This window comes from Narcine bancroftii, chromosome 4 (assembly GCF_036971445.1).
Source record: "Narcine bancroftii isolate sNarBan1 chromosome 4, sNarBan1.hap1, whole genome shotgun sequence".
Lineage (NCBI taxonomy): Eukaryota > Metazoa > Chordata > Chondrichthyes > Torpediniformes > Narcinidae > Narcine > Narcine bancroftii.
In genome coordinates this window covers 146571972-146595220 of record NC_091472.1, presented here as the reverse complement: position 1 = coordinate 146595220, position 23249 = coordinate 146571972, and positions in this window count along the sequence as shown.

The following is a 23249-nucleotide window of genomic DNA, read 5'->3' as shown; positions in this document are numbered from 1 at the left end:
GCCGGGAATAAAAGGCGGGGAATCAGAGGAGGGGAATCAGATATGGGGAAACAGAGGCCGGGAATCAGAGGCAGGGAAACAGAGGCGGGGAATCAGATATGGGGAATCAGAGGTGGGGAATTAGAGGTTGCGAATCAGAGGCGGGGAATCAGAGGCTGGGAATCAGAGGCAGGGAATCGGATGTGCGGAATCAGAGATGGGGAATCAGAGGTGGGGATTCAGAGGTGGTGAATCAGAGAAGGGGAATCAGAGGCTGGGAATCAGAGGCAGGGAATCAGACGCAGGGAATCAGAGGCGGGGAATCATAGCTGGCGAATTAGAGGAGGGGAATCAGAGTTGGGGAATCAGAGGCGGGGAATCAGATATCGGGAAACAGAGGCGGGGAATCAGAGGTGGGGAAACAGAGGCGGGGAATCAGATATGGGGAATCAGAGGTGGGGAATCAGAGGCAGGGAATCAGATGTGCGGAATCAGAGATGGGGAATCAGAGGCAGGGAATCAGAATCAGAAGCAGGGAATCAGTGGCAGGGAATCAGAGGCCGGGAATAAAAGGCGGGGAATCAGAGGCAGGGAATCGGATGTGCGGAATCAGAGATGGGGAATCAGAGGTGGGGATTCAGAGGTGGTGAATCAGAGAAGGGGAATCAGAGGCTGGGAATCAGAGGCAGGGAATCAGATGCAGGGAATCAGAGGCGGGGAATCATAGCTGGCGAATTAGAGGAGGGGAATCAGAGTTGGGGAATCAGAGGCGGGGAATCAGATATGGGGAAACAGAGGCGGGGAATCAGAGGTGGGGAAACAGATGCGGGGAATCAGATATGGGGAATCAGAGGTGGGGAATCAGGGGCAGGGAATCAGTGGCAGGGAATCAGACGCCGGGAATCAGAGGCGGGGAATCAGAGGCGGGGAATCAGAGGCGGGGAATCAGAGGCAGGGAATCGGATGTACGGAATCAGAGATGGGGAATCAGAGGTGGGGATTCAGAGGTGGTGAATCAGAGAAGGGGAATCAGAGGCTGGGAATCAGAGGCAGTGAATCAGACGCAGGGAATCAGAGGCGGGGAATCATAGCTGGCGAATTAGAGGAGGGGAATCAGAGTTGGGGAATCAGAGGCGGGGAATCATATATGGGGAATCAGAGGTGGGGAATCAGGGGCAGGGAATCAGTGGCAGGGAATCAGAGGCGGGGAATCATAGCTGGCGAAATAGAGGAAGGGAATCAGAGTTGGGGAAACAGAGGCGGGGAATCAGATATGGGGAATCAGAGGTGGGGAATCAGGGGCAGGGAATCAGTGGCAGGGAATCAGACGCGGGGAATCAGAGACGGGGAATCAGAGGCAGGGAATCAGACACGGGGAATCAGAGGCGGGGAATCAGAGATGGGGAATCAGAGGCGGGGAATCAGAGGCAGGGAATCAGAGGCCGGGAATCAGATGCTGGGAATAAGAGGCCGGGAATCAGAGGTGGGGAAACAGAGGCGGGGAATCAAATATGGGGAATCAGAGGTGGGGAATCAGAGGCGGGGAATCAGTGGCAGGGAATCAGAGGCCGGGAATAAAAGGCGGGGAATCAAAGCTGGGGAATCAGAGGCGGGGAATCAGAGTTGGGGAATCAGAGGAGGGGAATCAGATATGGGGAAACAGAGGCCGGGAATCAGAGGCAGGGAAACAGAGGCGGGGAATCAGATATGGGAAATAGGTGGGGAATTAGAGGTTGCGAATCAGAGGCGGGATATCAGAGGCGGGGAATCAGAGGCAGGGAATCGGATGTGCGGAATCAGATATGGGGAATCAGAGGTGGGGATTCAGAGGCAGGGAATCAGATGTGCGGAATCAGAGATGGGGAATCATAGGCAGGGAATCAGAATCAGAAGCGGGGAATCAGAGGCCGGGAATCAGAGGCCGGGAATCAGATTCTGGGAATAAGAGGCCGGGAATCAGAGGTGGGGAATCAGAGTCCGGGAATCAGAGATGGGGATTCAGAGGCGGGGAATGAGATATGGAGAATCAGAGGCGGGGAATCAGAGGCAGGGAATCAGAGGCCGGGAATCAGATGCTGGGAATAAGAGGCCGGGAATCAGAGGTGGGGAAACAGAGGCGGGGAATCAAATATGGGGAATCAGAGGTGGGGAATCAGAGGCGGGGAATCAGTGGCAGGGAATCAGAGGCCGGGAATAAAAGGCGGGGAATCAAAGCTGGGGAATCAGAGGCGGGGAATCAGAGTTGGGGAATCAGAGGAGGGGAATCAGATATGGGGAAACAGAGGCCGGGAATCAGAGTTGGGGAATCAGAGGCGGGGAATCAGAGTTGGTGAATCAGAGGCGGGGAATCAGATATGGGGAAATAGAGGCGGGGAATCAGATATGGGGAATCAGAGGTGTGGAATCAGAGGTTGGGAATCAGAGGCAGGGAATCAGAGGCGGGGAAACAGAGGCGGGGAATCAGATATGGGGAATCAGAGGTGGCGAATCAAAGGCGGTGAAACAGAGATGGGGAATCAGGGCAGGGAATCAGAGGCAGGGAATCAGAGCTGGGGAAACAGAGGCGGGGAATCAGATATGGGGAATCAGAGGTGGGGAATCAGGGGCGGGGAATCAGTGGCAGGGAATCAGAGCTGGGGAATCAGAGGTGGGGAATCAGAGCTGGGGAAACAGAGGCGGGGAATCAGATATGGGGAATCAGAGGCAGGGAATCAGACACGGGGAATCAGAGGCGGGGAATCAGAGATGGCGAATCAGAGGCGGGGAATCAGAGGCAGGGAATCGGACGCCGGGAATCAGAGGCGGGGAATCAGAGTTGGGGAATCAGAGGCGGGGAATCAGAGTTGGGGAATCAGAGGCGGGGAATCAGATATGGGGACATAGAGGCGGGGAATCAGATATGGGGAATCAGAGGTGTGGAATCAGAGGTTGGGAATCAGAGGCAGGGAATCAGAGGCGGGGAAACAGAGGCGGGGAATCAGATATGGGGAATCAGAGGTGGCGAATCAAAGGCGGTGAAACAGAGATGGGGAATCAGGGCAGGGAATCAGAGGCAGGGAATCAGAGCTGGGGAAACAGAGGCGGGGAATCAGATATGGGGAATCAGAGGTGGGGAATCAGGGGCGGGGAATCAGTGGCAGGGAATCAGAGCTGGGGGTTCAGAGGTGGGGAATCAGAGCTGGGGAAACAGAGGCGGGGAATCAGATATGGGGAATCAGAGGTGGGGAATCAGGGGCGGGGAATCAGTGGCAGGGAATCAGAGGCCGGGAGTAAGAGGCGGGGAATCAGAGCTGGGGAATCAGAGGCGGGGAATCATAGTTGGGGAATCAGAGGAGGGGAATCAGATATGGGGAAACAGAGGCCGGGAATCAGAGGCAGGGAAACAGAGGCGGGGAATCAGATATGGGGAATCAGAGGTGGGGAATTAGTGGTTGCGAATCAGAGGCGGGGAATCAGAGGCTGGGAATCAGAGGCAGGGAATCGGATGTGCGGAATCAGAGATGGGGAATCAGAGGTGGGGATTCAGAGGTGGTGAATCAGAGAAGGGGAATAAGAGGCTGGGAATCAGAGGCAGGGAATCAGACGCAGGGAATCAGAGGCGGGGAATCATAGCTGGCGAATTAGAGGAGGGGAATCAGAGTTGGGGAATCAGAGGCGGGGAATCAGATATCGGGAAACAGAGGCAGGGAATCAGAGGCGGGGAAACAGAGGCGGGGAATCAGATATGGGGAATCAGAGGTGGGGAATCAGAGGCAGGGAATCAGATGTGCGGAATCAGAGATGGGGAATCAGAGGCAGGGAATCAGAATCAGAAGCAGGGAATCAGTGGCAGGGAATCAGAGGCCGGGAATAAAAGGCGGGGAATCAGAGGCAGGGAATCGGATGTGCGGAATCGGAGATGGGGAATCAGAGGTGGGGATTCAGAGGTGGTGAATCAGAGAAGGGGAATCAGAGGCTGGGAATCAGAGGCAGGGAATCAGATGCAGGGAATCAGAGGCGGGGAATCAAAGCTGGGGAATCAGAGGCGGGGAATCAGAGTTGGGGAATCAGAGGAGGGGAATCAGAAATGGGGAAACAGAGGCCGGGAATCAGAGGCAGGGAAACAGAGGCGGGGAATCAGATATGGGAAATCAGAGGTGGGGAATTAGAGGTTGCGAATCAGAGGCGGGATATCAGAGGCGGGGAATCAGAGGCAGGGAATCGGATGTGCGGAATCAGATATGGGGAATCAGAGGTGGGGATTCAGAGGCAGGGAATCAGATGTGCGGAATCAGAGATGGGGAATCAGAGGCAGGGAATCTGAATCAGAAGCGGGGAATCAGAGGCCGGGAATCAGAGGCCGGGAATCAGATTCTGGGAATAAGAGGCCGGGAATCAGAGGTGGGGAATCAGAGTCCGGGAATCAGAGATGGGGATTCAGAGGCGGGGAATGAGATATGGAGAATCAGAGACGGGGAATCAGAGGCGGGGAAACAGAGGTGGGGAATCAGATATGGAGAATCAGAGGTGGGGAATCAAAGGCGGTGAATCAGAGATGGGGAATCAGAGGCGGGGAATCAGAGGCAGGGAATCAGATGCGGGGATTCAGAGGCGGGGAATCAGAGCTTGCGAATCAGAGGCGGGGAATCAGACGTGGGCAATCAGAGCCGGGGAATCAGATATGGGGAATCAGAGGCGGGGAATCAGAGGCGGGGAAACAGAGGCGGGGAATCAGATATGGGGAATCAGAGGTGGGGAATCAGAGGTTGTGAATCAGAGATGGGGAATCAAGGCGGGGAATCAGAGGGAGGGAATCAGACGCGGGGAATCAGAGGCGGGGTTTCAGAGCTGGGGAATCAGAGGCGGGGAATCAGAGTTGTGGAATCAGAGGCAGGGAATATGATATGGGGAATCAGAGGCGGGGAATCAGAGGTGGGGAAACAGAGGCGGGGAATCAGATATGGGGAATCAGAGGTGGGGAATCAGGGGCAGGGAATCAGTGGCAGGGAATCAGAGGCGGGGAATCTGAGGCCGGGAATCAGAGGCCGGGAATCAGATTCTGGGAATAAGAGGCCGGGAATCAGAGGTGGGGAATCAGAGTCCGGGAATCAGAGATGGGGATTCAGAGGCGGGGAATGAGATATGGAGAATCAGAGGCGGGGAATCAGAGGCGGGGAAACAGAGGTGGGGAATCAGATATGGAGAATCAGAGGTGGGGAATCAAAGGCGGTGAATCAGAGATGGAGAATCAGAGGCGGGGAATCAGAGGCAGGGAATCAGATGCGGGGATTCAGAGGCGGGGAATCAGAGCTTGCGAATCAGAGGCGGGGAATCAGAGGTGGGCAATCAGAGCCGGGGAATCAGATATGGGGAATCAGAGGCGGGGAATCAGAGGCGGGGAAACAGAGGCGGGGAATCAGATATGGGGAATCAGAGGTGGGGAATCAGAGGTTGTGAATCAGAGATGGGGAATCAAGGCGGGGAATCAGAGGGAGGGAATCAGACGCGGGGAATCAGAGGCGGGGTTTCAGAGCTGGGGAATCAGAGGCGGGGAATCAGAGTTGTGGAATCAGAGGCAGGGAATCAGATATGGGGAATCAGAGGCGGGGAATCAGAGGCGGGGAAACAGAGGCGGGGAATCAGATATGGGGAATCAGAGGTGGGGAATCAGGGGCAGGGAATCAGTGGCAGGGAATCAGAGGCGGGGAATCTGAGGCGGGGAATCAGAGGCAGGGAATCTGACACGGGGAATCAGAGGCGGGGAATCAGAGATGGCGAATCAGAGGCGGGGAATCAGAGGCAGGGAATCGGACGCCGGGAATCAGAGGCGGGGAATCAGAGTTGGGGAATCAGAGGCGGGGTATCAGAGTTGGTGAATCAGAGGCGGGGAATCAGATATGGGGAAATAGAGGCGGGGAATCAGATATGGGGAATCAGAGGTGTGGAATCAGAGGTTGGGAATCAGAGGCAGGGAATCAGAGGCGGGGAAACAGAGGCGGGGAATCAGATATGGGGAATCAGAGGTGGCGAATCAAAGGCGGTGAAACAGAGATGGGGAATCAGGGCAGGGAATCAGAGGCAGGGAATCAGAGCTGGGGAAACAGAGGCGGGGAATCAGATATGGGGAATCAGAGGTGGGGAATCAGGGGCGGGGAATCAGTGGCAGGGAATCAGAGCTGGGGAATCAGAGGTGGGGAATCAGAGCTGGGGAAACAGAGGCGGGGAATCAGATATGGGGAATCAGAGGCAGGGAATCAGACACGGGGAATCAGAGGCGGGGAATCAGAGATGGCGAATCAGTGGTGGGGAATCAGAGGCAGGGAATCGGACGCCGGGAATCAGAGGCGGGGAATCAGAGTTGGGGAATCAGAGGCGGGGAATCAGAGTTGGGGAATCAGAGGCGGGGAATCAGATATGGGGACATAGAGGCGGGGAATCAGATATGGGGAATCAGAGGTGTGGAATCAGAGGTTGGGAATCAGAGGCAGGGAATCAGAGGCGGGGAAACAGAGGCGGGGAATCAGATATGGGGAATCAGAGGTGGCGAATCAAAGGCGGTGAAACAGAGATGGGGAATCAGGGCAGGGAATCAGAGGCAGGGAATCAGAGCTGGGGAAACAGAGGCGGGGAATCAGATATGGGGAATCAGAGGTGGGGAATCAGGGGCGGGGAATCAGTGGCAGGGAATCAGAGCTGGGGGATCAGAGGTGGGGAATCAGAGCTGGGGAAACAGAGGCGGGGAATCAGATATGGGGAATCAGAGGTGGGGAATCAGGGGCGGGGAATCAGTGGCAGGGAATCAGAGGCCGGGAATAAAAGGCGGGGAATCAGAGCTGGGGAATCAGAGGCGGGGAATCAGAGTTGGGGAATCAGAGGAGGGGAATCAGATATGGGGAAACAGAGGCCGGGAATCAGAGGCAGGGAAACAGAGGCGGGGAATCAGATATGGGGAATCAGAGGTGGGGAATTAGTGGTTGCGAATCAGAGGCGGGGAATCAGAGGCTGGGAATCAGAGGCAGGGAATCGGATGTGCGGAATCAGAGATGGGGAATCAGAGGTGGGGATTCAGAGGTGGTGAATCAGAGAAAGGGAATAAGAGGCTGGGAATCAGAGGCAGGGAATCAGACGCAGGGAATCAGAGGCGGGGAATCATAGCTGGCGAATTAGAGGAGGGGAATCAGAGTTGGGGAATCAGAGGCGGGGAATCAGATATCGGGAAACAGAGGCGGGGAATCAGAGGCGGGGAAACAGAGGCGGGGAATCAGATATGGGGAATCAGAGGTGGGGAATCAGAGGCAGGGAATCAGATGTGCGGAATCAGAGATGGGGAATCAGAGGCAGGGAATCAGAATCAGAAGCAGGGAATCAGTGGCAGGGAATCAGAGGCCGGGAATAAAAGGCGGGGAATCAGAGGCAGGGAATCGGATGTGCGGAATCGGAGATGGGGAATCAGAGGTGGGGATTCAGAGGTGGTGAATCAGAGAAGGGGAATCAGAGGCTGGGAATCAGAGGCAGGGAATCAGATGCAGGGAATCAGAGGCGGGGAATCAAAGCTGGGGAATCAGAGGCGGGGAATCAGAGTTGGGGAATCAGAGGAGGGGAATCAGATATGGGGAAACAGAGGCCGGGAATCAGAGGCAGGGAAACAGAGGCGGGGAATCAGATATGGGAAATCAGAGGTGGGGAATTAGAGGTTGCGAATCAGAGGCGGGATATCAGAGGCGGGGAATCAGAGGCAGGGAATCGGATGTGCGGAATCAGATATGGGGAATCAGAGGTGGGGATTCAGAGGCAGGGAATCAGATGTGCGGAATCAGAGATGGGGAATCAGAGGCAGGGAATCTGAATCAGAAGCGGGGAATCAGAGGCCGGGAATCAGAGGCCGGGAATCAGATTCTGGGAATAAGAGGCCGGGAATCAGAGGTGGGGAATCAGAGTCCGGGAATCAGAGATGGGGATTCAGAGGCGGGGAATGAGATATGGAGAATCAGAGGCGGGGAATCAGAGGCGGGGAAACAGAGGTGGGGAATCAGATATGGAGAATCAGAGGTGGGGAATCAAAGGCGGTGAATCAGAGATGGGGAATCAGAGGCGGGGAATCAGAGGCAGGGAATCAGATGCGGGGATTCAGAGGCGGGGAATCAGAGCTTGCGAATCAGAGGCGGGGAATCAGAGGTGGGCAATCAGAGCCGGGGAATCAGATATGGGGAATCAGAGGCGGGGAATCAGAGGCGGGGAAACAGAGGCGGGGAATCAGATATGGGGAATCAGAGGTGGGGAATCAGAGGTTGTGAATCAGAGATGGGGAATCAAGGCGGGGAATCAGAGGGAGGGAATCAGACGCGGGGAATCAGAGGCGGGGTTTCAGAGCTGGGGAATCAGAGGCGGGGAATCAGAGTTGTGGAATCAGAGGCAGGGAATCAGATATGGGGAATCAGAGGCGGGGAATCAGAGGCGGGGAAACAGAGGCGGGGAATCAGATATGGGGAATCAGAGGTGGGGAATCAGGGGCAGGGAATCAGTGGCAGGGAATCAGAGGCGGGGAATCTGAGGCGGGGAATCAGAGGCAGGGAATCAGACACGGGGAATCAGAGGCGTGGAATCAGAGATGGCGAATCAGAGGCGGGGAATCAGAGGCAGGGAATCGGACGCCGGGAATCAGAGGCGGGGAATCAGAGTTGGGGAATCAGAGGCGGGGAATCAGAGTTGGTGAATCAGAGGCGGGGAATCAGATATGGGGAAATAGAGGCGGGGAATCAGATATGGGGAATCAGAGGTGTGGAATCAGAGGTTGGGAATCAGAGGCAGGGAATCAGAGGCGGGGAAACAGAGGCGGGGAATCAGATATGGGGAATCAGAGGTGGCGAATCAAAGGCTGTGAAACAGAGATGGGGAATCAGGGCAGGGAATCAGAGGCAGGGAATCAGAGCTGGGGAAACAGAGGCGGGGAATCAGATATGGGGAATCAGAGGTGGTGAATCAGGGGCGGGGAATCAGTGGCAGGGAATCAGAGCTGGGGAATCAGAGGTGGGGAATCAGAGCTGGGGAAACAGAGGCGGGTAATCAGATATGGGGAATCAGAGGCAGGGAATCAGACACGGGGAATCAGAGGCGGGGAATCAGAGATGGCGAATCAGAGGCGGGGAATCAGAGGCAGGGAATCGGATGCCGGGAATCAGAGGCGGGGAATCAGAGTTGGGGAATCAGAGGCGGGGAATCAGAGTTGGGGAATTAGAGGCGGGGAATCAGATATGGGGAAATAGAGGCGGGGAATCAGATATGGGGAATCAGAGGTGTGAAATCAGAGGTTGGGAATCAGAGGCAGGGAATCAGAGGCGGGGAAACAGAGGCGGGGAATCAGATATGGGGAATCAGAGGTGGCGAATCAAAGGCGGTGAAACAGAGATGGGGAATCAGGGCAGGGAATCAGAGGCAGGGAATCAGAGCTGGGGAAACAGAGGCGGGGAATCAGATATGGGGAATCAGAGGTGGGGAATCAGGGGCGGGGAATCAGTGGCAGGGAATCAGAGCTGGGGAATCAGAGGTGGGGAATCAGAGCTGGGGAAACAGAGGCGGGGAATCAGATATGGAGAATCAGAGGTGGGGAATCAGGGGCGGGGAATCAGTGGCAGGGAATCAGAGGCCGGGAATAAAAGGCGGGGAATCAGAGGAGGGGAATCAGATATGGGGAAACAGAGGCCGGGAATCAGAGGCAGGGAAACAGAGGCGGGGAATCAGATATGGGGAATCAGAGGTGGGGAATTAGAGGTTGCGAATCAGAGGCGGGGAATCAGAGGCTGGGAATCAGAGGCAGGGAATCGGATGTGCGGAATCAGAGATGTGGAATCAGAGGTGGGGATTCAGAGGTTGTGAATCAGAGAAGGGGAATCAGAGGCTGGGAATCAGAGGCAGGGAATCAGACGCAGGGAATCAGAGGCGGGGAATCATAGCTGGCGAATTAGAGGAGGGGAATCAGAGTTGGGGAATCAGAGGCGGGGAATCAGATATCGGGAAACAGAGGCGGGGAATCAGAGGTGGGGAAACAGAGGCGGGGAATCAGATATGGGGAATCAGAGGTGGGGAATCAGAGGCAGGGAATCAGATGTGCGGAATCAGAGATGGGGAATCAGAGGCAGGGAATCAGAATCAGAAGCAGGGAATCAGTGGCAGGGAATCAGAGGCCGGGAATAAAAGGCGGGGAATCAGAGGCAGGGAATCGGATGTGCGGAATCAGAGATGGGGAATCAGAGGTGGGGATTCAGAGGTGGTGAATCAGAGAAGGGGAATCAGAGGCTGGGAATCAGAGGCAGGGAATCAGATGCAGGGAATCAGAGGCGGGGAATCATAGCTGGCGAATTAGAGGAGGGGAATCAGAGTTGGGGAATCAGAGGCGGGGAATCAGATATGGGGAAACAGAGGCGGGGAATCAGAGGTGGGGAAACAGAGGCGGGGAATCAGATATGGGGAATCAGAGGTGGGGAATCAGGGGCAGGGAATCAGTGGCAGGGAATCAGACGCGGGGAATCAGAGGCGGGGAATCAGAGGCGGGGAATCAGAGGCGGGGAATCAGAGGCAGGGAATCGGATGTACGGAATCAGAGATGGGGAATCAGAGGTGGGGATTCAGAGGTGGTGAATCAGAGAAGGGGAATCAGAGGCTGGGAATCAGAGGCAGGGAATCAGACGCAGGGAATCAGAGGCGGGGAATCATAGCTGGCGAATTAGAGGAGGGGAATCAGAGTTGGGGAATCAGAGGCGGGGAATCATATATGGGGAATCAGAGGTGGGGAATCAGGGGCAGGGAATCAGTGGCAGGGAATCAGAGGCGGGGAATCATAGCTGGCGAAATAGAGGAAGGGAATCAGAGTTGGGGAAACAGAGGCGGGGAATCAGATATGGGGAATCAGAGGTGGGGAATCAGGGGCAGGGAATCAGTGGCAGGGAATCAGACGCGGGGAATCAGAGACGGGGAATCAGAGGCAGGGAATCAGACACGGGGAATCAGAGGCGGGGAATCAGAGATGGGGAATCAGAGGCGGGGAATCAGAGGCAGGGAATCAGAGGCCGGGAATCAGATGCTGGGAATAAGAGGCCGGGAATCAGAGGTGGGGAAACAGAGGCGGGGAATCAGATATGGGGAATCAGAGGTGGGGAATCAGAGGCGGGGAATCAGTGGCAGGGAATCAGAGGCCGGGAATAAAAGGCGGGGAATCAAAGCTGGGGAATCAGAGGCGGGGAATCAGAGTTGGGGAATCAGAGGAGGGGAATCAGATATGGGGAAACAGAGGCCGGGAATCAGAGGCAGGGAAACAGAGGCGGGGAATCAGATATGGGAAATAGGTGGGGAATTAGAGGTTGCGAATCAGAGGCGGGATATCAGAGGCGGGGAATCAGAGGCAGGGAATCGGATGTGCGGAATCAGATATGGGGAATCAGAGGTGGGGATTCAGAGGCAGGGAATCAGATGTGCGGAATCAGAGATGGGGAATCAGAGGCAGGGAATCAGAATCAGAAGCGGGGAATCAGAGGCCGGGAATCAGAGGCCGGGAATCAGATTCTGGGAATAAGAGGCCGGGAATCAGAGGTGGGGAATCAGAGTCCGGGAATCAGAGATGGGGATTCAGAGGCGGGGAATGAGATATGGAGAATCAGAGGCGGGGAATCAGAGGCGGGGAAACAGAGGTGGGGAATCAGATATGGAGAATCAGAGGTGGGGAATCAAAGGCGGTGAATCAGAGATGGGGAATCAGAGGCGGGGAATCAGAGGCAGGGAATCAGATGCGGGGATTCAGAGGCGGGGAATCAGAGCTTGCGAATCAGAGACGGGGAATCAGAGGTGGGCAATCAGAGCCGGGGAATCAGATATGGGGAATCAGAGGCGGGGAATCAGAGGCGGGGAAACAGAGGCGGGGAATCAGATATGGGGAATCAGAGGTGGGGAATCAGAGGTTGTGAATCAGAGATGGGGAATCAAGGCGGGGAATCAGAGGGAGGGAATCAGACGCGGGGAATCAGAGGCGGGGTTTCAGAGCTGGGGAATCAGAGGCGGGGAATCAGAGTTGTGGAATCAGAGGCAGGGAATCAGATATGGGGAATCAGAGGCGGGGAATCAGAGGCGGGGAAACAGAGGCGGGGAATCAGATATGGGGAATCAGAGGTGGGGAATCAGGGGCAGGGAATCAGTGGCAGGGAATCAGAGGCGGGGAATCTGAGGAGGGGAATCAGAGGCAGGGAATCTGACACGGGGAATCAGAGGCGGGGAATCAGAGATGGCGAATCAGAGGCGGGGAATCAGAGGCAGGGAATCGGACGCCGGGAATCAGAGGCGGGGAATCAGAGTTGGGGAATCAGAGGCGGGGAATCAGAGTTGGTGAATCAGAGGCGGGGAATCAGATATGGGGAAATAGAGGCGGGGAATCAGATATGGGAATCAGAGGTGTGGAATCAGAGGTTGGGAATCAGAGGCAGGGAATCAGAGGCGGGGAAACAGAGGCGGGGAATCAGATATGGGGAATCAGAGGTGGCGAATCAAAGGCGGTGAAACAGAGATGGGGAATCAGGGCAGGGAATCAGAGGCAGGGAATCAGAGCTGGGGAAACAGAGGCGGGGAATCAGATATGGGGAATCAGAGGTGGGGAATCAGGGGCGGGGAATCAGTGGCAGGGAATCAGAGCTGGGGAATCAGAGGTGGGGAATCAGAGCTGGGGAAACAGAGGCGGGGAATCAGATATGGGGAATCAGAGGCAGGGAATCAGACACGGGGAATCAGAGGCGGGGAATCAGAGATGGCGAATCAGAGGCGGGGAATCAGAGGCAGGGAATCGGACGCCGGGAATCAGAGGCGGGGAATCAGAGTTGGGGAATCAGAGGCGGGGAATCAGAGTTGGGGAATCAGAGGCGGGGAATCAGATATGGGGACATAGAGGCGGGGAATCAGATATGGGGAATCAGAGGTGTGGAATCAGAGGTTGGGAATCAGAGGCAGGGAATCAGAGGCGGGGAAACAGAGGCGGGGAATCAGATATGGGGAATCAGAGTTGGCGAATCAAAGGCGGTGAAACAGAGATGGGGAATCAGGGCAGGGAATCAGAGGCAGGGAATCAGAGCTGGGGAAACAGAGGCGGGGAATCAGATATGGGGAATCAGAGGTGGGGAATCAGGGGCGGGGAATCAGTGGCAGGGAATCAGAGCTGGGGGATCAGAGGTGGGGAATCAGAGCTGGGGAAACAGAGGCGGGGAATCAGATATGGGGAATCAGAGGTGGGGAATCAGGGGCGGGGAATCAGTGGCAGGGAATCAGAGGCCGGGAGTAAAAGGCGGGGAATCAGAGCTGGGGAATCAGAGGCGGGGAATCAGAGTTGGGGAATCAGAGGAGGGGAATCAGATATGGGGAAACAGAGGCCGGGAATCAGAGGCAGGGAAACAGAGGCGGGGAATCAGATATGGGGAATCAGAGGTGGGGAATTAGTGGTTGCGAATCAGAGGCGGGGAATCAGAGGCTGGGAATCAGAGGCAGGGAATCGGATGTGCGGAATCAGAGATGGGGAATCAGAGGTGGGGATTCAGAGGTGGTGAATCAGAGAAGGGGAATAAGAGGCTGGGAATCAGAGGCAGGAAATCAGACGCAGGGAATCAGAGGCGGGGAATCATAGCTGGCGAATTAGAGGAGGGGAATCAGAGTTGGGGAATCAGAGGCGGGGAATCAGATATCGGGAAACAGAGGCGGGGAATCAGAGGCGGGGAAACAGAGGCGGGGAATCAGATATGGGGAATCAGAGGTGGGGAATCAGAGGCAGGGAATCAGATGTGCGGAATCAGAGATGGGGAATCAGAGGCAGGGAATCAGAATCAGAAGCAGGGAATCAGTGGCAGGGAATCAGAGGCCGGGAATAAAAGGCGGGGAATCAGAGGCAGGGAATCGGATGTGCGGAATCGGAGATGGGGAATCAGAGGTGGGGATTCAGAGGTGGTGAATCAGAGAAGGGGAATCAGAGGCTGGGAATCAGAGGCAGGGAATCAGATGCAGGGAATCAGAGGCGGGGAATCAAAGCTGGGGAATCAGAGGCGGGGAATCAGAGTTGGGGAATCAGAGGAGGGGAATCAGATATGGGGAAACAGAGGCCGGGAATCAGAGGCAGGGAAACAGAGGCGGGGAATCAGATATGGGAAATCAGAGGTGGGGAATTAGAGGTTGCGAATCAGAGGCGGGATATCAGAGGCGGGGAATCAGAGGCAGGGAATCGGATGTGCGGAATCAGATATGGGGAATCAGAGGTGGGGATTCAGAGGCAGGGAATCAGATGTGCGGAATCAGAGATGGGGAATCAGAGGCAGGGAATCTGAATCAGAAGCGGGGAATCAGAGGCCGGGAATCAGAGGCCGGGAATCAGATTCTGGGAATAAGAGGCCGGGAATCAGAGGTGGGGAATCAGAGTCCGGGAATCAGAGATGGGGATTCAGAGGCGGGGAATGAGATATGGAGAATCAGAGACGGGGAATCAGAGGCGGGGAAACAGAGGTGGGGAATCAGATATGGAGAATCAGAGGTGGGGAATCAAAGGCGGTGAATCAGAGATGGGGAATCAGAGGCGGGGAATCAGAGGCAGGGAATCAGATGCGGGGATTCAGAGGCGGGGAATCAGAGCTTGCGAATCAGAGGCGGGGAATCAGACGTGGGCAATCAGAGCCGGGGAATCAGATATGGGGAATCAGAGGCGGGGAATCAGAGGCGGGGAAACAGAGGCGGGGAATCAGATATGGGGAATCAGAGGTGGGGAATCAGAGGTTGTGAATCAGAGATGGGGAATCAAGGCGGGGAATCAGAGGGAGGGAATCAGACGCGGGGAATCAGAGGCGGGGTTTCAGAGCTGGGGAATCAGAGGCGGGGAATCAGAGTTGTGGAATCAGAGGCAGGGAATATGATATGGGGAATCAGAGGCGGGGAATCAGAGGCGGGGAATCTGAGGCGGGGAATCAGAGGCAGGGAATCAGACACGGGGAATCAGACGCGTGGAATCAGAGATGGCGAATCAGAGGCGGGGAATCAGAGGCAGGGAATCGGACGCCGGGAATCAGAGGCGGGGAATCAGAGTTGGGGAATCAGAGGCGGGGAATCAGAGTTGGTGAATCAGAGGCGGGGAATCAGATATGGGGAAATAGAGGCGGGGAATCAGATATGGGGAATCAGAGGTGTGGAATCAGAGGTTGGGAATCAGAGGCAGGGAATCAGAGGCGGGGAAACAGAGGCGGGGAATCAGATATGGGGAATCAGAGGTGGCGAATCAAAGGCGGTGAAACAGAGATGGGGAACCAGGGCAGGGAATCAGAGGCAGGGAATCAGAGCTGGGGAAACAGAGGCGGGGAATCAGATATGGGGAATCAGAGGTGGGGAATCAGGGGCGGGGAATCAGTGGCAGGGAATCAGAGCTGGGGAATCAGAGGTGGGGAATCAGAGCTGGGGAAACAGAGGCGGGGAATCAGATATGGGGAATCAGAGGCAGGGAATCAGACACGGGGAATCAGAGGCGGGGAATCAGAGATGGCGAATCAGAGGCGGGGAATCAGAGGCAGGGAATCGGACGCCGGGAATCAGAGGCGGGGAATCAGAGTTGGGGAATCAGAGGCGGGGAATCAGAGTTGGGGAATCAGAGGCGGGGAAACAGAGGCGGGGAATCAGATATGGGGAATCAGAGGTGGCGAATCAAAGGCGGTGAAACAGAGATGGGGAATCAGGGCAGGGAATCAGAGGCAGGGAATCAGAGCTGGGGAAACAGAGGCGGGGAATCAGATATGGGGAATCAGAGGTGGGGAATCAGGGGCGGGGAATCAGTGGCAGGGAATCAGAGCTGGGGAATCAGAGGTGGGGAATCAGAGCTGGGGAAACAGAGGCGGGGAATCAGATATGGGGAATCAGAGGCAGGGAATCAGACACGGGGAATCAGAGGCGGGGAATCAGAGATGGCGAATCAGAGGCGGGGAATCAGAGGCAGGGAATCGGACGCCGGGAATCAGAGGCGGGGAATCAGAGTTGGGGAATCAGAGGCGGGGAATCAGAGTTGGGGAATCAGAGGCGGGGAATCAGATATGGGGACATAGAGGCGGGGAATCAGATATGGGGAATCAGAGGTGTGGAATCAGAGGTTGGGAATCAGAGGCAGGGAATCAGAGGCGGGGAAACAGAGGCGGGGAATCAGATATTGGGAATCAGAGGTGGCGAATCAAAGGCGGTGAAACAGAGATGGGGAATCAGGGCAGGGAATCAGAGGCAGGGAATCAGAGCTGGGGAAACAGAGGCGGGGAATCAGATATGGGGAATCAGAGGTGGGGAATCAGGGGCGGGGAATCAGTGGCAGGGAATCTGAGCTGGGGGATCAGAGGTGGGGAATCAGAGCTGGGGAAACAGAGGCGGGGAATCAGATATGGGGAATCAGAGGTGGGGAATCAGGGGCGGGGAATCAGTGGCAGGGAATCAGAGGCCGGGAATAAAAGGCGGGGAATCAGAGCTGGGGAATCAGAGGCGGGGAATCAGAGTTGGGGAATCAGAGGAGGGGAATCAGATATGGGGAAACAGAGGCCGGGAATCAGAGGCAGGGAAACAGAGGCGGGGAATCAGATATGGGGAATCAGAGGTGGGGAGTTAGAGGTTGCGAATCAGAGGCGGGGAATCAGAGGCTGGGAATCAGAGGCAGGGAATCGGATGTGCGGAATCAGAGATGGGGAATCAGAGGTGGGGATTCAGAGGTGGTGAATCAGAGAAGGGGAATCAGAGGCTGGGAATCAGAGGCAGGGAATCAGACGCAGGGAATCAGAGGCGGGGAATCATAGCTGGCGAATTAGAGGAGGGGAATCAGAGTTGGGGAATCAGAGGCGGGGAATCAGATATCGGGAAACAGAGGCGGGGAATCAGAGGCGGGGAAACAGAGGCGGGGAATCAGATATGGGGAATCAGAGGTGGGGAATCAGAGGCAGGGAATCAGATGTGCGGAATCAGAGATGGGGAATAAGAGGCAGGGAATCAGAATCAGAAGCAGGGAATCAGTGGCAGGGAATCAGAGGCCGGGAATAAAAGGCGGGGAATCAGAGGCAGGGAATCGGATGTGCGGAATCAGAGATGGGGAATCAGAGGTGGGGATTCAGAGGTGGTGAATCAGAGAAGGGGAATCAGAGGCTGGGAATCAGAGGCAGGGAATCAGATGCAGGGAATCAGAGGCGGGGAATCATAGCTGGCGAATTAGAGGAGGGGAATCAGAGTTGGGGAATCAGAGGCGGGGAATCAGATATGGGGAAACAGAGGCGGGGAATCAGAGGTGGGGAAACAGAGGCGGGGAATCAGATATGGGGAATCAGAGGTGGGGAATCAGGGGCAGGGAATCAGTGGCAGGGAATCAGACGCGGGGAATCAGAGGCGGGGAATCAGAGGCAGGGAATCAGAGGCGGGGAATCAGAGGCAGGGAATCGGATGTGCGGAATCAGAGATGGGGAATCAGAGGTGGGGATTCAGAGGTGGTGAATCAGAGAAGGGGAATCAGAGGCTGGGAATCAGAGGCAGGGAATCAGACGCTGGGAATCAGAGGCGGGGAATCATAGCTGGCGAATTAGAGGAGGGGAATCAGAGTTGGGGAATCAGAGGCGGGGAATCATATATGGGGAATCAGAGGTGGGGAATCAGGGGCAGGGAATCAGTGGCAGGGAATCAGAGGCGGGGAATCATAGCTGGCGAATTAGAGGAAGGGAATCAGAGTTGGGGAAACAGAGGCGGGGAATCAGATATGGGGAATCAGAGGTGGGGAATCAGGGGCAGGGAATCAGTGGCAGGGAATCAGACGCGGGGAATCAGAGACGGGGAATCAGAGGCTGGGAATCAGAGGCAGGGAATCGGATGTGCGGAATCAGAGATGGGGAATCAGAGGTGGGGATTCAGAGGTGGTGAATCAGAGAAGGGGAATAAGAGGCTGGGAATCAGAGGCAGGGAATCAGACGCAGGGAATCAGAGGCGGGGAATCATAGCTGGCGAATTAGAGGAGGGGAATCAGAGTTGGGGAATCAGAGGCGGGGAATCAGATATCGGGAAACAGAGGCGGGGAATCAGAGGCGGGGAAACAGAGGCGGGGAATCAGATATGGGGAATCAGAGGTGGGGAATCAGAGGCAGGGAATCAGATGTGCGGAATCAGAGATGGGGAATCAGAGGCAGGGAATCAGAATCAGAAGCAGGGAATCAGTGGCAGGGAATCAGAGGCCGGGAATAAAAGGCGGGGAATCAGAGGCAGGGAATCGGATGTGCGGAATCGGAGATGGGGAATCAGAGGTGGGGATTCAGAGGTGGTGAATCAGAGAAGGGGAATCAGAGGCTGGGAATCAGAGGCAGGGAATCAGATGCAGGGAATCAGAGGCGGGGAATCAAAGCTGGGGAATCAGAGGCGGGGAATCAGAGTTGGGGAATCAGAGGAGGGGAATCAGATATGGGGAAACAGAGGCCGGGAATCAGAGGCAGGGAAACAGAGGCGGGGAATCAGATATGGGAAATCAGAGGTGGGGAATTAGAGGTTGCGAATCAGAGGCGGGATATCAGAGGCGGGGAATCAGAGGCAGGGAATCGGATGTGCGGAATCAGATATGGGGAATCAGAGGTGGGGATTCAGAGGCAGGGAATCAGATGTGCGGAATCAGAGATGGGGAATCAGAGGCAGGGAATCTGAATCAGAAGCGGGGAATCAGAGGCCGGGAATCAGAGGCCGGGAATCAGATTCTGGGAATAAGAGGCCGGGAATCAGAGGTGGGGAATCAGAGTCCGGGAATCAGAGATGGGGATTCAGAGGCGGGGAATGAGATATGGAGAATCAGAGACGGGGAATCAGAGGCGGGGAAACAGAGGTGGGGAATCAGATATGGAGAATCAGAGGTGGGGAATCAAAGGCGGTGAATCAGAGATGGAGAATCAGAGGCGGGGAATCAGAGGCAGGGAATCAGATGCGGGGATTCAGAGGCGGGGAATCAGAGCTTGCGAATCAGAGGCGGGGAATCAGAGGTGGGCAATCAGAGCCGGGGAATCAGATATGGGGAATCAGAGGCGGGGAATCAGAGGCGGGGAAACAGAGGCGGGGAATCAGATATGGGGAATCAGAGGTGGGGAATCAGAGGTTGTGAATCAGAGATGGGGAATCAAGGCGGGGAATCAGAGGGAGGGAATCAGACGCGGAGAATCAGAGGCGGGGTTTCAGAGCTGGGGAATCAGAGGCGGGGAATCAGAGTTGTGGAATCAGAGGCAGGGAATATGATATGGGGAATCAGAGGCGGGGAATCAGAGGCGGGGAAACAGAGGCGGGGAATCAGATATGGGGAATCAGAGGTGGGGAATCAGGGGCAGGGAATCAGTGGCAGGGAATCAGAGGCGGGGAATCTGAGGCGGGGAATCAGAGGCAGGGAATCAGACACGGGGAATCAGACGCGTGGAATCAGAGATGGCGAATCAGAGGCGGGGAATCAGAGGCAGGGAATCGGACGCCGGGAATCAGAGGCGGGGAATCAGAGTTGGGGAATCAGAGGCGGGGAATCAGAGTTGGTGAATCAGAGGCGGGGAATCAGATATGGGGAAATAGAGGCGGGGAATCAGATATGGGGAATCAGAGGTGTGGAATCAGAGGTTGGGAATCAGAGGCAGGGAATCAGAGGCGGGGAAACAGAGGCGGGGAATCAGATATGGGGAATCAGAGGTGGCGAATCAAAGGCGGTGAAACAGAGTTGGGGAATCAGGGCAGGGAATCAGAGGCAGGGAATCAGAGCTGGGGAAACAGAGGCGGGGAATCAGATATGGGGAATCAGAGGTGGGGAATCAGGGGCGGGGAATCAGTGGCAGGGAATCAGAGCTGGGGAATCAGAGGTGGGGAATCAGAGCTGGGGAAACAGAGGCGGGGAATCAGATATGGGGAATCAGAGGCAGGGAATCAGACACGGGGAATCAGAGGCGGGGAATCAGAGATGGCGAATCAGAGGCGGGGAATCAGAGGCAGGGAATCGGACGCCGGGAATCAGAGGCGGGGAATCAGAGTTGGGGAATCAGAGGCGGGGAATCAGAGTTGGGGAATCAGAGGCGGGGAATCAGATATGGGGACATAGAGGCGGGGAATCAGATATGGGGAATCAGAGGTGTGGAATCAGAGGTTGGGAATCAGAGGCAGGGAATCAGAGGCGGGGAAACAGAGGCGGGGAATCAGATATTGGGAATCAGAGGTGGCGAATCAAAGGCGGTGAAACAGAGATGGGGAATCAGGGCAGGGAATCAGAGGCAGGGAATCAGAGCTGGGGAAACAGAGGCGGGGAATCAGATATGGGGAATCAGAGGTGGGGAATCAGGGGCGGGGAATCAGTGGCAGGGAATCTGAGCTGGGGGATCAGAGGTGGGGAATCAGAGCTGGGGAAACAGAGGCGGGGAATCAGATATGGGGAATCAGAGGTGGGGAATCAGGGGCGGGGAATCAGTGGCAGGGAATCAGAGGCCGGGAATAAAAGGCGGGGAATCAGTGCTGGGGAATCAGAGGCGGGGAATCAGAGTTGGGGAATCAGAGGAGGGGAATCAGATATGGGGAAACAGAGGCCGGGAATCAGAGGCAGGGAAACAGAGGCGGGGAATCAGATATGGGGAATCAGAGGTGGGGAATTAGAGGTTGCGAATCAGAGGCGGGGAATCAGAGGCTGGGAATCAGAGGCAGGGAATCGGATGTGCGGAATCAGAGATGGGGAATCAGAGGTGGGGATTCAGAGGTGGTGAATCAGAGAAGGGGAATCAGAGGCTGGGAATCAGAGGCAGGGAATCAGACGCAGGGAATCAGAGGCGGGGAATCATAGCTGGCGAATTAGAGGAGGGGAATCAGAGTTGGGTATCAGAGGCGGGGAATCAGATATCGGGAAACAGAGGCGGGGAATCAGAGGCGGGGAAACAGAGGCGGGGAATCAGATATGGGGAATCAGAGGTGGGGAATCAGAGGCAGGGAATCAGATGTGCGGAATCAGAGATGGGGAATAAGAGGCAGGGAATCAGAATCAGAAGCAGGGAATCAGTGGCAGGGAATCAGAGGCCGGGAATAAAAGGCGGGGAATCAGAGGCAGGGAATCGGATGTGCGCAATCAGAGGTGGGGATTCAGAGGTGGTGAATCAGAGAAGGGGAATCAGAGGCTGGGAATCAGAGGCAGGGAATCAGATGCAGGGAATCAGAGGCGGGGAATCATAGCTGGCGAATTAGAGGAGGGGAATCAGAGTTGGGGAATCAGAGGCGGGGAATCAGATATGGGGAAACAGAGGCGGGGAATCAGAGGTGGGGAAACAGAGGCGGGGAATCAGATATGGGGAATCAGAGGTGGGGAATCAGGGGCAGGGAATCAGTGGCAGGGAATCAGACGCGGGGAATCAGAGGCGGGGAATCAGAGGCAGGGAATCAGAGGCGGGGAATCAGAGGCAGGGAATCGGATGTGCGGAATCAGAGATGGGGAATCAGAGGTGGGGATTCAGAGGTGGTGAATCAGAGAAGGGGAATCAGAGGCTGGGAATCAGAGGCAGGGAATCAGACGCAGGGAATCAGAGGCGGGGAATCATAGCTGGCGAATTAGAGGAGGGGAATCAGAGTTGGGGAATCAGAGGCGGGGAATCATATATGGGGAATCAGAGGTGGGGAATCAGGGGCAGGGAATCAGTGGCAGGGAATCAGAGGCGGGGAATCATAGCTGGCGAATTAGAGGAAGGGAATCAGAGTTGGGGAAACAGAGGCGGGGAATCAGATATGGGGAATCAGAGGTGGGGAATCAGGGGCAGGGAATCAGTGGCAGGGAATCAGACGCGGGGAATCAGAGACGGGGAATCAGAGGCAGGGAATCAGACACGGGGAATCAGAGGCGGGGAATCAGAGATGGGGAATCAGAGGCGGGGAATCAGAGGCAGGGAATCAGAGGCCGGGAATCAGATGCTGGGAATAAGAGGCCGGGAATCAGAGGTGGGGAAACAGAGGCGGGCAATCAGATATGGGGAATCAGAGGTGGGGAATCAGAGGCGGGGAATCAGTGGCAGGGAATCAGAGGCCGGGAATAAAAGGCGGGGAATCAAAGCTGGGGAATCAGAGGCGGGGAATCAGAGTTGGGGAATCAGAGGAGGGGAATCAGATATGGGGAAACAGAGGCCGGGAATCAGAGGCAGGGAAACAGAGGCGGGGAATCAGATATGGGAAATCAGAGGTGGGGAATTAGAGGTTGCGAATCAGAGGCGGGATATCAGAGGCGGGGAATCAGAGGCAGGGAATCGGATGTGCGGAATCAGATATGGGGAATCAGAGGCAGGGAATCTGACACGGGGAATCAGAGGCGGGGAATCAGAGATGGCGAATCAGAGGCGGGGAATCAGAGGCAGGGAATCGGACGCCGGGAATCAGAGGCGGGGAATCAGAGTTGGGGAATCAGAGGCGGGGAATCAGAGTTGGTGAATCAGAGGCGGGGAATCAGATATGGGGAAATAGAGGCGGGGAATCAGATATGGGAATCAGAGGTGTGGAATCAGAGGTTGGGAATCAGAGGCAGGGTATCAGAGGCGGGGAAACAGAGGCGGGGAATCAGATATGGGGAATCAGAGGTGGCGAATCAAAGGCGGTGAAACAGAGATGGGGAATCAGGGCAGGGAATCAGAGGCAGGGAATCAGAGCTGGGGAAACAGAGGCGGGGAATCAGATATGGGGAATCAGAGGTGGGGAATCAGGGGCGGGGAATCAGTGGCAGGGAATCAGAGCTGGGGAATCAGAGGTGGGGAATCAGAGCTGGGGAAACAGAGGCGGGGAATCAGATATGGGGAATCAGAGGCAGGGAATCAGACACGGGGAATCAGAGGCGGGGAATCAGAGATGGCGAATCAGAGGCGGGGAATCAGAGGCAGGGAATCGGACGCCGGGAATCAGAGGCGGGGAATCAGAGTTGGGGAATCAGAGGCGGGGAATCAGAGTTGGGGAATCAGAGGCGGGGAATCAGATATGGGGACATAGAGGCGGGGAATCAGATATGGGGAATCAGAGGTGTGGAATCAGAGGTTGGGAATCAGAGGCAGGGAATCAGAGGCGGGGAAACAGAGGCGGGGAATCAGATATGGGGAATCAGAGTTGGCGAATCAAAGGCGGTGAAACAGAGATGGGGAATCAGGGCAGGGAATCAGAGGCAGGGAATCAGAGCTGGGGAAACAGAGGCGGGGAATCAGATATGGGGAATCAGAGGTGGGGAATCAGGGGCGGGGAATCAGTGGCAGGGAATCAGAGCTGGGGGATCA